Here is a 14,425-nt window from a genome sequence, read left to right on the forward strand (position 1 = left end):
GTAACGTTCCCACCTCATGACTCAAGGTACGCGGGTTCAAACCCGGCAGAGGTCGTCGAATTTTTAAGGGCGGAAAAATTTAGGGAACAAGTCCTCTAGGAGGGACTTTAAGCTGTGTCCCGTGTCGTAGATTTACAGCACGTAAAAGATCCTGTCTCTAGGAGACCTCTGAGCAAAATTAGGCAAAGTTTCCTGCCCCAGTAGTTTCCAATTCCTCCGGTAGATGCGGAAGNATGACTCAAGGTACGCGAGTTCAAACTCGGCAGAGGTTGTGTAATTTTTAAGGGCAGAAAAATTTAGGGAACAAGTCCTCTGGGAGGGACTTTAAGCCGTGTGTCCCGTTTCGTAGATTTATGGCACGTAAAAGATCCTCATGTCTCTAGGAGACCTATGAGCAAAATTAGGCAAAGTTTCCCGCCCAAGTAGTTTCCAATTCCTCTGGTAGATGGGGAAATATTGGGGACCACTGCCAGAGAGGTGGCTGACCTCGCCGGCAGAATGGGGTTGATAGCAAGCACCAGTACTGGAAGGGCATGGCGACTGGTAGAATATTAAAGGGGGACGCACAATAGATTAATAACTAGTTGCAGTGCATGGGGAAACCCACCCCCTCCAAAATAATAATAATAAATAATAAGTATAGTGCGCTTTGTTTCATATTTATAGCTCTGGTACTTTCAGACAGTTCAAAAGTATGTCCAAATTTAGAAATAATCTACACCCTCTGCACCCAAAAATGGGTATGCAAACGGTCACTTCATACTGCTGAGTGTGCAGTGCAGGTTTGCTACACTAGATTAATCGTATCTGAATGAAATGAACATCATATCATAGCAGCATGTTGACAGGATTCCAAAAAGATCTTAAAATATGAAATGGGTGGGAGGGAACATAGGGAAGACCTCAGAAAGGATTCTCTTTTGTTATCCCCATAACATCCCCACAGGCCTGATACTGGAAAGGATGATGAGTATTAAATTAACGTCAAAGTCAATGAGATATGCAGAATAAAAGTTAAGTGCAACTTGCATTTAAAGTGCCAAAAATTTATTTGACTTTCTATACATTTTTGCAGATTCAATTATATAACTGACACTTTCAGACACAATAGTTTGAAACATGAGAACACTCTGATTTTGCTGTTGCAATATTTGAGTAAATCACTGTATAAGAGCTGTGACTTACCTTACAGTTCTTCATAAGTTATGTGAGAGGACAGCTTGGCAATGCAATAGACTGATGAGGAAAAGAAGCCCAGGATAGAGGTAGAAGTAGAAGTAATCATAGGACTTCATGACAATCAACTGTTGGATATACAAAACAATTTTGTTACACTCAGCAAATATGCATGGGGAACTGGTCTCTCTTATTGCATGATCTACATTATGGACATACATTAGAAAACAGTTGTACATTTCTCAAAAATATATGCAGGTTTAAGAAATGTGCACACTTAAATAACTCCAGTAATAACTATTAGTTCTACACTGATACATGATTACTGTCAAGAATCATTTTTCTGCAGTGTAACATAAATTTGTTTGAAGTTATATCCAGAAATAAACAAGTACTTTAAACAAGAGAATAAAGAAAAAAATGTAAATTCTTCATTCAAAGTCTTTTTCAAAATATCAAGATATAATTAGTGAATACTTCTGGTGAGAATAATAAAAGAATATAAAATAGATTCAAATTTCATCAAATTAAGAGGAATATTATGGAACAGAGAGATCCCAAAACAATTCAAAACAACAATCTACAAAGTATGTATAATGTGCGAAGACATGCATCTCAATATACACACTCATGAATGAATAACTTCTCTACTTTCAATGTGGAATTATTCCTTTGACAGGAAAAATAATACTCTGTATTTCATTTTGGATTCTGTGTCATAACTTTCATTTAGGTTCACACTGATAACTATAAATGGATTAAAAAGAAAAGCAGCATTAGTTACATATACATCCCTTTAGTTTGTGGTTTCCAAGACTTCTCTGAAGATGGAGGTAGCAGGTTTCTCCTAAACACTGATAACCCCCTACCAGGCTATGAAGTGGCATAATACTAAGTGTACTGAGAAAATTTCAAATTTCACATAGACCTATATCTCAGTATTCACTTCTAACACTTAGATGTTATCAGCAGTGAAGGCAATAACAAAGATTTTCTAGCTGTATAGATATGTTACTTCTTAACCCAATAAGTAGACTTGCCTTATGAAACAGTTCTGTATAATGCTTTCTTGCAGGGAGGACAGGCTTATGGAACTAGTCCATCTTCTCAGCATAGTATTTGGTGTTGATTTTTCACAGAAATAACCCCAGCCTTGATGCACCCAAAAACCTCAAGCACAGTGGGTTAATATGCCTTGAATGGAATATCACAGATATTTATGGATAGTGGTAAATTAAACTTCTGATTAAATGGGTAATGGTTAAAGATTAATGTTATGTCCATGGAAAATAAAACCTAATACCACATGCCAGTGTGCACAGATTATCCTACAAGTAGGTGCATTTTTATATATTTATCCATGCAGCCCAGCTTTATATTCTTTGTTCACTATCTCAAAAACTACATAACATTTACAGAAAATATTATTCAACTCATTAACGGCTATAGCTTCCATCTGAAACAATTTGGAATTATGAAATATCTACGAATGCTTGGCTAGAAATGTACTCTGGTCTTCAAGAAATGTAGTATTTCATGTTGGTGAATTTAAACCCAAATTAAATGTGGTGTAAATACAGTAGAACTTGGTTATAACGTCATCAAAGGGACCTAAAAATAGTGTCGTTATAAACGAATGTCGTTGTAACCGAAATGGGCACTTCCACAGTAGCCATATGTTAGTCACGTAAAAATCTACCAAAAACCGAGTTAAAATGTTGCATTTTTTAGTGAAATACGTAGTTAAGTACAGACTAACGTAACATTAACGTGGAATTGCCCAAATGTGTAATATCAAAGACATATTACAGCGCCTTTCACTGACAATACACACCGCACTAATACTGTATATTAAAGGTAGGCCTACTCACCAAATTACAGTAGATTACATCAATTGTTGTGCCTTACTGTACCTAGATACGAGTATAGTAATCAGTTATCTTCATCTGTTTCCTGTTACTTGCCCAATACACACTTTCTAAATTACGTTCAATGTCCATATCAGAGAAATTCAGGAATGAAAATGACGTTACATACGAGGTTGATGCATTTGTGCATGTCGTACTAAGCAAGGTATAAAAACAGTTGCTTTATGAGGAATTAGTTTGTACCATTGAATATTTGACGCAATAGACAAGGTGTCGCAGAAACCGATGTTGCTATAACCAAGTTTTACTGTATTGTAAAGATGATTCTAAATACAAAACTTATCGAAATCCTTAGTGTCAATAGTGTCACTGAAAATAAGACATGCAGCACAACACATAACAAGGGGGAACACAACCCACCACATCAAACACGCATGTGCACCAAGGGAACTTACATATATAACAAAACTTAAGCAACAACAGAAGACAGCAGTTTCCTTGTCCAATAATTTTAACACCTGATGATGACCACATTGGTTGAAACATGTAGTGTACAACTCTTAAAGTGAATGTCTTTTAATAAATTTTATACAACTTTATTGTTGCATGTGAGATTGTGAAAAACTAAATGACACAAAGTAAAAAGTGCAACAGGATGTTACAAAATGCTATTCATCAAAATAACTTTAACCAGATCAAAACTGTTATAGTGAAGACACTTTGCAGAACATCCCTAAAGTGGAGGGCAAAATTAAGGAGCATATCCTCTTTGACTTGCCTCATCCTGGTCCATCACACTAGCAATAGTACAAAATAACTCATAGCACTGTCCGGTGTGACTGATTAATAAAAGTTGTATATCAATTTCTCACTTTCCTTAACATGTTTTGGTCAGACTGACCATCTTCAGAAGGTTGCAATCAACATTTAGGAAACCATTATTACAATGTCATTAATATATAAAAAAAATGATACCTTATAACAGCCTACACTGTTACAAGGAGTCCCATTGCATGTTATCTTCAAAATACTCTTTAGTATCACTGAAGTTTCACAACATTTGTGTAGTGTATACAATGGGCATGGGCTGTAATGGATGACTTTCAAAATTGAATAAATTCTTAAAGCAAGAAAATTACGCAATAAGTTAAAAATGAGTGCTGTACCGTGTAAATATACCTCTAACAAGGATGTGTGAAGACAGATTTAAAGATGAACTTCCTCATACAAGTAAGTTACGCTTTCATGGTCACTCTCTCACCTCTCTTAACCATTCACCTGGATAACAGAATTCATATATTACATTTTTTAAGAGATTTGTAGCCAAGTATTTTCCAAGATTCCAAATAAATTTCCCCCATCATAAAAGAATTTTAATTCACATACCATTAAACATGTATTCAAGTATTTGAAACTGTGTGTAGTTTGGAGACATCCCAATATCTCAGAAAAACATATCACCGCCATATCTTCGTAGTGAGAGACTAAGCCAAGCAAGAAAAGGCAGCAAGGTGAGCTATAAACTATAGAGAAAGTGCTTTTCTGAACAAATAAATTTAGATGAGAATGAGTTTCAGATGAAAAAATCAAAATGAATGTCAACAGCATCAGTGACATATGGACTTCACTGTTAATTTCAGTTTTTTACTACAAACTTTTACTTTCCAAGTATATCCTTGATATAAACAGGTTTTATAAATCCAACTGGTAGATCATATTTGTAAGATGAAATGTATGAAAGTATTTTATGGAACAATGTGAACATATGGAAATGTAACACTTTAGAGGTGAAATATCTGCTATGTTTAAAAGAGGCAGGATATATTACCATACACACATTTTAGACATACCTGACAGGGGTAAGACTATACATTTCTGAATTGGGATAAGGGGGAGGGGCATTTTTGAGCATTATCTTTCATAACAGCAATTAATCTCAGCCAGTCACAGAATTTGCCAAAAACAGGCAACACAACAGCCAGGTACACTGGAATTCCTGAGTTCTGGTTATTTTGTATAAACTTACCTATAGCTGCAGAAAATTCACCAGTTACATAATTATGCTGAATTTGGCCTGGCAATGAAAATTAAAAATAAACAGGAAATGATGAATATGAGGATCTCACAGTATTTCTATGAAGAATGTGGCCTTCTGGGTTGTAATGCCATGAACTGTGGAATGAGTCTGACGTTTCAGAAGTACACATTACTTCCATCTTCAGCTGAGCTCAGCTTACTGCCTGTTCCTGTCGGGTTCCTTGCTTAGTTTACTTTTCTGCAGTGAAGATGGGGGCAATATGTTCCTTCAAAACATTGTGTTGCCTCCAAATTTCACTGTGTTACGACCCAGAAGACTCTACCCTTTATAGACATGGGTGGGAACCTCAAATACAACATACACTGACGATGTCTAACAGGGTGCTAAAGAAAATATTTGTACCTACCGGTGATCAGTTAACAGGAGGCTGAAAAAAAGGTATGTAATGGTTCAAATTGCCATTTAGATATAAAAACAATAATACATCACAAATTCCAGGGGGAACTGCAGATATACATAAAAACCTACTATAACCATGAAATATGATTCGCAACGTGTAAAAAAAATTCGGCATTTAAAGATACGGACAAAAAATTTGTATCTGGAAGTCAAACATTTCAAAGCATTAAACAGAAATTCTTCCACAAGCCAAAATACCGCGACTTTTTCTTATAATACACATATATATACAATACATATTTAAAATAATTCCTTACGATACATATGATCCACACTGCGTTCGACAATCCATGGCACTAACGTAAATCACACATAGAAGAATAATAGACCGTAAAGAAGCTAAAGAACACACCAACTAATAACTTCAGCGAATTCAGCGAGTTCTAACAGTCTTTCCTTCACGTGCTTCACATGGTCTCCCACATGCCTGCCAATCTTACGAATTCGAACACACAGCTATGGGCGCTATGGACTTTGAAATCATGGATTAATACTACACGCCACAGGCACAGATGACAGTACATGTTTCGACTTGACTACACTCCATTCGCGGAGACGAGAGAGTCTTCGTAAACAAATGAACGCGGTATCTCCTTCGCTGTTTGAATGAAATCATGTGATTTCACGTGATGCGTGTACAATTGCAGGGGCGTCCAAAGTTCACTCTTCAGTCTGAATGCAGGTAAACGTGCATCCGAATGCAGTGAGTACACTGAAGTAACTGCGCGCTTTGTCCACTCCTTGCTGTCAGCTGTGGCGACGCGGGGCTTGCTTTGTTTACGCTGTCTCGTCTCCGCGAATGGACTATAGCCATCATACGGTGAACAGGTTGTTGTGGTTAAGGATTGGGATGTTAATTAATTTGCTTTAATTAAGGTCAATTTAATTTAATCAGAACCTAACCTGAATCCGGACTCCTTTGTCTCATGAGAAATTCTTTCCTAAGCCCAATTTAATTTGTCCTGTCTAGCAGAGTCTGGGTGGGATTTATCATATATATATACCAGGCTCTTGCCCAATTAACTGCTCAAAAACAAAATTAGCAGCTTTGTCAACCTTATGTGCCATCTTAAGACTTGTGAATCACGGAAGCGAGTTGTAGAACAGGTGACACTAGGAAACCATGTGGCAACGCAATTGTGAAAAGACTGGCATGCTCTGCTGCCTGGAAGTTGAGTTTCTGAGTCTCCACGAGTTACACTGCCAATTCCTCAATTTTCGCTGCTCCATTCAGTAACATGTGTTCAACTCATTCTGATAACAATTCTAGGAAATTGCGGTTGCCAGTTTCCTTGGTGTGCCCTCACCCTAACTGATGTTACAGTTTGGTTGAGCTGAAACATGTAATGTCCAATAAACGAATACAAAGAAGGAATAGGGAGCAACGTTGCACACAGATGGCACAAGTCCTCCAAAAGTCAGATCTATACAGTGCAACGGGATGTTGAAATATAACACGGATGACTTAAGTGTCCCTAGTGCGGCATTTGAAACCACCTAACCATATTATGTGCCATAAGTACAAACCTCAATAGATGTTCATTAGTTCAATCAGAGCAGTTTCTCTGTGGTATTCACGCTCATAAATATTCTTCTTGTAGTTTCATGTGTTATGACATCCTGTTGCATTTTGCTATCTGAAGATGGAGGCAGTATGGTATAAAATGGTAAAGTTATCCCTGTCAATTAAGCACCACTCCATGAAGATGTATTTGGGAGTGCAGGTATAGTTCCACCATTCTTCACCTCGGTACTAGATGGAGGTGAGTAATCAGCTTCATGCCCCGGCTGCTTTGAACCTGGGGAAAAAACCCCAGGTACCCATTTCATAAGAGGTTGGGTGGGCCCCACAGCAGGCCTGGGTGTCTTTGAATAAAGAAAACTCTCTTGCCCTGCTGGTCTTCCAGGTGGTAAACCAACACTATACTGACTGAGCTATCCCGGCTCTGGAGGCAGCATGTTCCCCTGAAATGTTGGTTACCATCTAATAGACTATATGAAATAATACCTCAGACGACCACAATATTACAGCAATTTCCAGTTTACAGTTCTTAATCAGAGTGACAGTACTTCTAGGCTTTCGATGTGAACTGAGCAAGAGAATATACTGAACTTGAACAGAATGAAAATGATGATTCTAAATGGTACATGCCACAGGAATATTACTTCTGCACAGTTCATCTGATAAATACTACATCTTGCACATCACTATTACATTTCTTATTCACAACACCTGTAAATCTATGGCACACCATTTAAATTGAAGGCCATGCGTTTAAGATAGAAATCTGTTTGGCTAGTGATGCACAGAACGGGTTGGGCAAGTGTATACACCCTACTGTTAGGTGGGTCACATACAATGAAACCATTGTACCATACAAATACAGTATACAGTATAAAACTTAGGGGGGGGGGTAGTATTGAGTTTCCATCATCAGCCTTCTGTTAAAATCTGATGAAAAATAACTGGATAGAAATTCTAAATCTGTAGGAAATATTGGCAGTTTCAACAGATATGTCCCAATTTTTCAACTTTAAAGTTGGTACCTTTCTTTCACCAGCGTCTGGCTAAATGAGTATTATGATGGAGAAAAATGAATTTACTTAAAAACAATTATAATTATAAAAGACAAGTCCGTCCAATGTGACTATTTCAGTTATCTCACTTGATGATTCACTAGCCTTACATGTTTCGATCCATTTGGATCATCTTCAGAGGCACCAAACACTTTTTAGAAACCACTATCACAACAGTTGTCAATCAAATACACATGTAATGTCCAAGTACACAATGTTCCATCTATCAGTCACAGCAGCCTTTCTGGTTATAGAAATATTTAAAGTTGTTTTAAAGTTTTAAAAACTTTGTTAAAAATTAAAATTCATAAACCATATGGTTCATGTCAATAACCTCTGTCATCTCTCTTCAAGGTGGCCGATGTTGTGCCTCCTATGTAACTGAGTAGGGAGATTCTTAATATTGTCCGTTATGATTTCTTGGCCCGCTGTCACATTGGACGGACTTGTCTTTTATAATTGTAACTGTTAGTGTGACGGACCAAAATAAAACTAATCAAATTACTTAAAAACCTAAAAATGGGTAACTGGGTGAATGAAATTCATTCTTATGAGATTTGAAGCTTTCACAGTGGTAACTATAATGAGTATTAAGAAAGCAGTCTTCTGGGATTTGGCACCGTGTATATGTGGTGTTAACCGACGTTTCGGAGGAACGTATCGCCTCCATCTTCAGGGTAGAAGAAAAAAAAATATACGAAATCTGCAAGCAAAGAGACCGTGAGAGTCTGCTTTTACCGGTTCTCNGTATTGTCTACTGGGACTGATACCATACAGTCTGGCTTATTTCAGAGGAAAATGCTCTCTCTAGCTTCAGGGCACTCTTCTACTCTGATGATGGGGTCAGCACATTCCTCTCAAATACTGGCAACTATCTGATAGATTACATGATGTCAATCCCAGATGACTGTAAATTTCAGAATTCATTATTACAGGTTAAAACCCTTTGCCAAGTCACACAATAGAACTACCTGTTAGAAGTGCTACGGTTCTTTCAGTACAAATATAGTATGGCTGGCTCATTAATATTCAGGCAATTTATTTAATTTCTCAAATCAAGTTTTTATATTTGCACTGAAGAGATTTGATATATCAATGTTCTCTTTGAAATGTGTAAATTGATTAATTGATGTAGGTGATTGTATCTATGAGACTTGTGTAATTTTGTATGAACATTGTTAAATGGCCTATTTCCATGTCCTGGGTTGTACCTGTACATCGATACACAGAAAATGAATGAAAGGTTGCACAGAAACTGTGTTAACAGTACTTTCACAGATTACCTTTAAATTAGCACATGACAACATGAAAGCCTGTTCTCCCGTATAAACATTGATTTACAACACTTCATGCTATCTACTGACAGAAATGCTGCACTAAGTGATTAACATCAAGCTGATCTCACTAGCTCTTGAGGTTTTAACCCATGTACACTGAGCAATTATAGCGCAGTCAGTATAGCGACTGATGACAGGCTGGATGACAAAGGGGTCAGAGTCCCGGTAGGGTCAAGAATTTTCTCTTCTCCACATCTTCCAGACCAGCTCTGGGGTCCATCCAATGGGTACTGGAGGGCTCTTTCCCCAGGGGGAAAAGCAGCTGTTGCGTGAAGCTGACCACTCACCTCCAAATAGCGCCGAGGTCATGGTGTGATGCTTAATTAGTTAAGCATGGGGACAACTTTTTGTACTTTACACTGAGCAATCTAAGGGTTCATGGGTCATGCAGGGTTAAAGAAGGCAGTCGTGGCCTATTTGAAAGTACTATGCCAGCATTCTATTAGGGAGGCTACTATTCCCATGATGATTACCATTTTCAGGGATGTGATACCATGCAGTCTGGTAGATAATTATAAACGTTTTGGATGAACCTACTTCCATCAATTTATGGGATATGGATGGCAGGTTACCCTAAAACACTGGTAATGTCTGCCAGAGGGCAGTAATCTTCATAATCAGCATCATGAAAACTTTAAAACTCAGTTTTACACTAATGTGGTAAACCAAAAGGAGATTAAAAGTATACAAAATTGCTCTTCTATTTACGCTGTGCTTTGGTCTGTATCTGAATCTCCTGTTCACATAATGTTTATATGTGCATTTGAAACTGTGAATTTTTGGGGTTAAACTGCATGTCATTCAAAGTACCATATATCGTGTAGGCTTTCATGTGAGAAGCAGAGGCTCTGCTTCATGTATTCATGACCAAATCATAACATCCAGTACTGGAAGGGAGGAAACACATTTCAAGACCATCTTATAAATAAGAATTTTTGATGAAAATGAAGCTGATGACAGAGACTATTGCTGGCAGATCTACCTATCAACATAATTAGTACTGGCCACAACCAGTGCATGTGAACTCATAATCTCATGTAACACTATTACACTTTTATTGTATATAGAGACATGATAAAGAGTCATGTCAAAGGACTCTGCATAAAAGTAGGATGTACATAAGTTTCAATAATGAGTAAAAATATTCTCATATACTATTTTTTGCCTCCATTTATTAAAAATATGCACTCATCATGTGTTGATTCCATAATAATGTAGTTACAACACTAACAACTGCTAATTTTGTTAGTTGATTCTTGTGTCTATACAAAAAACACTCCAGTTTATATTCTGTTGTCCCTACTACACATCTCATTTTCTTTGTGTTCCTTACAAAGACTAGAAGAGTGGTCTTCAGATATCTGTATTATTTAGCTGAAGTCCTCTGGAGTAACAAGACATCACTCTTCTTAAGGGATATTAGAGACCAGCTATTTAAAAAGAGTACACACTTTGTATTCTTAAAATATAACTATAAGTAAAAATACCTTGTGTAAATGGTAGAGGGAAGAGTGGTAATATGGAACCCCTTTAGGTTTCTGCCTTGTCATATGTATAAGAGGTGGCATCGAAAAATTCCCGGACAGTTATTGCTGTAAACGCCTCGGTGAAAGATGAGAGGGGAGTCCAAGGACACACTTCTGAAAGCCTACTGCATCTGTCTGCCATGTGACACCATGCTGTGATCATGCACTGTTTTTACACAAGTGTTTTTTTGACTTCAGGTTTCGTTTTGTCTGCAATGGATGACAAAATCAAGCAACGTGTCTGCATCAAGTTTTGCGTGAAGCTCGGTAAATCCAATGCCAAAACTCTTGAAATGCTTCGTGAGGCTTTTGGAAAATATTCTTTAAGCTGGACAGCGGTTTTTGAATGCCATTCACGTTTCAAGGCTGGTCGAGTGTCATACTGAAGATGACGAACGTTCAGGGTGACCAAGCACTAGCAGAATGACAGAAATTGTTGAAAAAATTCAAGAACTCATCCATGAAGACTATCACCAAACAATCCATGAGCTCACAAACACTGCTGGGATCAGTTATAGAGTTTGCCAGGATATCTTAACAGAGAATTTGAACATGCGCTGCACTGCTCCTTCATCACAACAATGTGCCCGCCCACATATCCCTGAACACTACACAGTTTGTGACTAACAACAAAATGGTTATTGTTCCCCATCCTCCATATTTGCTGGACTTAGGCCCTCTGTGATTTCGCTTTGTTTTCCAAATTGAAAATAAAACCGAAGGGATGACATTTTGAAACTGTGTGACGTCCAAAGGAAATCGAAAATTGTACAGCATTAAGGAAAATCACTTCCACAGTGCTTCTGAAGTGTGGAAAAAAATGCTGGGATCACTGTATATGTTCCGAAGGAGATTCTTTTGAAGGAGATGGCAGGCAAAATTAAGTTGAGCCAGCATTTCTCTTTTGCCATAGTCTGGGAACTTTCCAATAGAACCTCATATTGTTTCGTTCAATATAGAGAAGGTCACATCATAATGTAGGAAATTTAACTGGCTTGCAAACATTGTGACTGAAATTTTAATACAGTAAACTATTTTTCAGAAAAATTCAGTTTTTAAAAACTCAGACCGACAAATAAGGAAAAAAAAAGTGCTGGTAATATGGAACCATATTACATGAAACAATTGAAGGACTTACAAGACAGGCAAAATGATGAATCATCTACTTTTAGAATAAAAATTTAATTATTTAAAGTAATGAAAACTTTATCACAGACCTAGAGCACTCTGGTTACGTGAAAAATATTAAGAGCAGCACAAACATACCCCATCATATGCATGTACATGCTGTTAATCCTAGTCATAACTGAAGCAAGAAATTCATGTAACCTGGAACTCTTCGTACTGCACAGTTCCATTTTATCATCATTGCCATGTTGCTGAATAATTTGAAAACTTTCATGTACCACAGTGACTGATGATGTAAAGTTATATAACACTTGAAAGCCTGCTTCCTACACTATAATTATAATTAAGAAGAATACAACAAAATGAAGGAATGAATACTATTGTGATATGTATCTATGAAAAGTTTAAGTACCACTTCACAAAATAAGTAGCACTAAAGCCAACAAAATTTCAGAAATGTGTTTGCTAGTAAAACTGTGCTTTTGGTGCCTTATAAATTAATAGTTCTGATAGTCACAGCTATGTCTGTGCACCAGAGCAGAGGCAGGAGATGGGGGTTCCATATTACCCACCTCTTCCTCTATATTGTTGCAATATGACTGAGGGGTGGGAGAGAAGAGGGTTAACATACAATTTGTTTCCAGCAAACTTACTTGAAAACCACTTAAAAATAATCTTTAGAATCACATCTGACAGTTACAGAATTTTCCTGCATTATGTGGTAACTATTTCACTACCGCATAACCAATTTTTAACACATTTTCAATGAACATACATGAAGACAATTTTTGGACTAACAACTTGATTTTAAAATAACAATGGAATTAAAAGGAACTGGCACATAAGCTTTCAATTTATAATGCATTTAAACATAAGAAACAAACAAGAATACCCTGTAAAGGAATAAAGAAACTTGCTAACTAACTTATTCCCATCTGATGGAAATTCACTGAAGACTCATTGATTTGCACAAACTCCTTACTGCAAACATGCAAGAAAGTCACTGGAAATGCAACGTATGTTACTCTAGCACACAATCCACTACAGGAAATGCACGGCAATATAGGAAGAATGTGGCAGTGATCTTTATCTTATTTTACAATGCCTTTCACATCTTCAGTTTGTATGTGGCTTCCAGCTCCATTTCTTTACCAGCAGATACCAGCCACTCTTCCCATTTTCTGTACTTTTTGCACTCCATAACCTAAGTTTGTTTTCAATATTACACTTTACATGCATCATCAGATCTGTTAACACTCTAACTCCTCCTTCCTCACTTTCTGGACGAACCCCATACAGAGCTTGTGGGGTAATATATTATCAAAGGCCTTGTTGTTTTAGTTTCATAATGAAACGGTCTTTCTTATAGTGACAATTTACTTTAATTTTAAATGTATCACATTTTTTTCTTTTACTCAAAATATTCAGAAAAAACTGAAAAAAAAAAACTATAATTGAACACTTTTTTATTCTGTGAATTAAAGATAAATGAATCAACAGAAATACAAGGATTCTAAGACCAATTTTTCCTAGACTATGCAGCTAATGCAAACATTTTTCCACAAAATGTACTCCAGTACATAATAGAGGAAAAACTCATTTCAGTTACATATAAGAAACTAAGTATAAAGAAGAGTACAAAAATACAGATGAATCTTTTGAAAATATATTTTGTCTAAGCTAATTGAATAATGTGTTGTCATAATGACAACAACTACAGTGTAATCAATTTTGTATGGGATACGAGATAAAGATTTCTGAAAACGTGTTCTTTCTTTTTCAGATGAAAAAAAATAGTTTAGCATACTTGTTTAAAGAACATTTTCTGTGCTATTGGTACATCTTCCTTTGAGATAATGAGTCATGTACAATTCTCTTCAAACAGCGCTCCAAAAATATGCTCAGCCTCTCACCTCAGGTGAGCTAATGGAGACTGATGGCAAGTACATTTTAGTGTCAGTCTAAATATATGGGTGAATGGTACTGTTAAGAAGATTTAAATAATATTTCTGGAGCCCTGCTTGTAAATAGGTTTCAGTTTGCATAAAATAAGAAGACACACTCACAAAGTGAATTGGAGGGAAGAAACTATTACATAAAAACTCAACAATCCAGCACTTCAAACCACAAGTCAGTTTTTGTGACAGTTCTGCAAGAACTCTTGTATAAATTAATGAAGGGTCCAAACTATACCAACATGAAAAAGTGTGGTGAAATTGTCCACTTTCATAGAGAAAGTATTCTATTTACAATGTATCCAAATGCAGCTGTTAACATTTATTTAGACAAATGTTTAGAGTTTAATTTGCACAAGTG

The 14,425-nt window shown here is 36.7% G+C and overlaps 1 long non-coding RNA gene across 2 annotated transcripts; it reads right to left on the bottom strand.

Moving 5' to 3' along the window:
- Positions 1-1,025: 1,025 nt before the first annotated feature.
- Positions 1,026-5,946, bottom strand: LOC111862180. 2 transcript variants are annotated; one of them, XR_002842390.2, is made up of 3 exons: positions 5,799-5,946; positions 4,224-4,322; positions 1,026-1,304 (listed from the first exon to the last, which is right to left on the bottom strand). It is a non-coding gene; the product is annotated as an uncharacterized LOC111862180 (long non-coding RNA). The 2 variants fall into 2 exon arrangements; XR_004512770.1 differs by having other exon boundaries at positions 4,211-4,322.
- Between the last annotated feature and the right edge of the window lie 8,479 nt (positions 5,947-14,425).

The sequence above is a fragment of the Cryptotermes secundus genome, unplaced genomic scaffold (genome assembly GCF_002891405.2).
Source record: "Cryptotermes secundus unplaced genomic scaffold, Csec_1.0 scaffold1229, whole genome shotgun sequence".
Lineage (NCBI taxonomy): Eukaryota > Metazoa > Arthropoda > Insecta > Blattodea > Kalotermitidae > Cryptotermes > Cryptotermes secundus.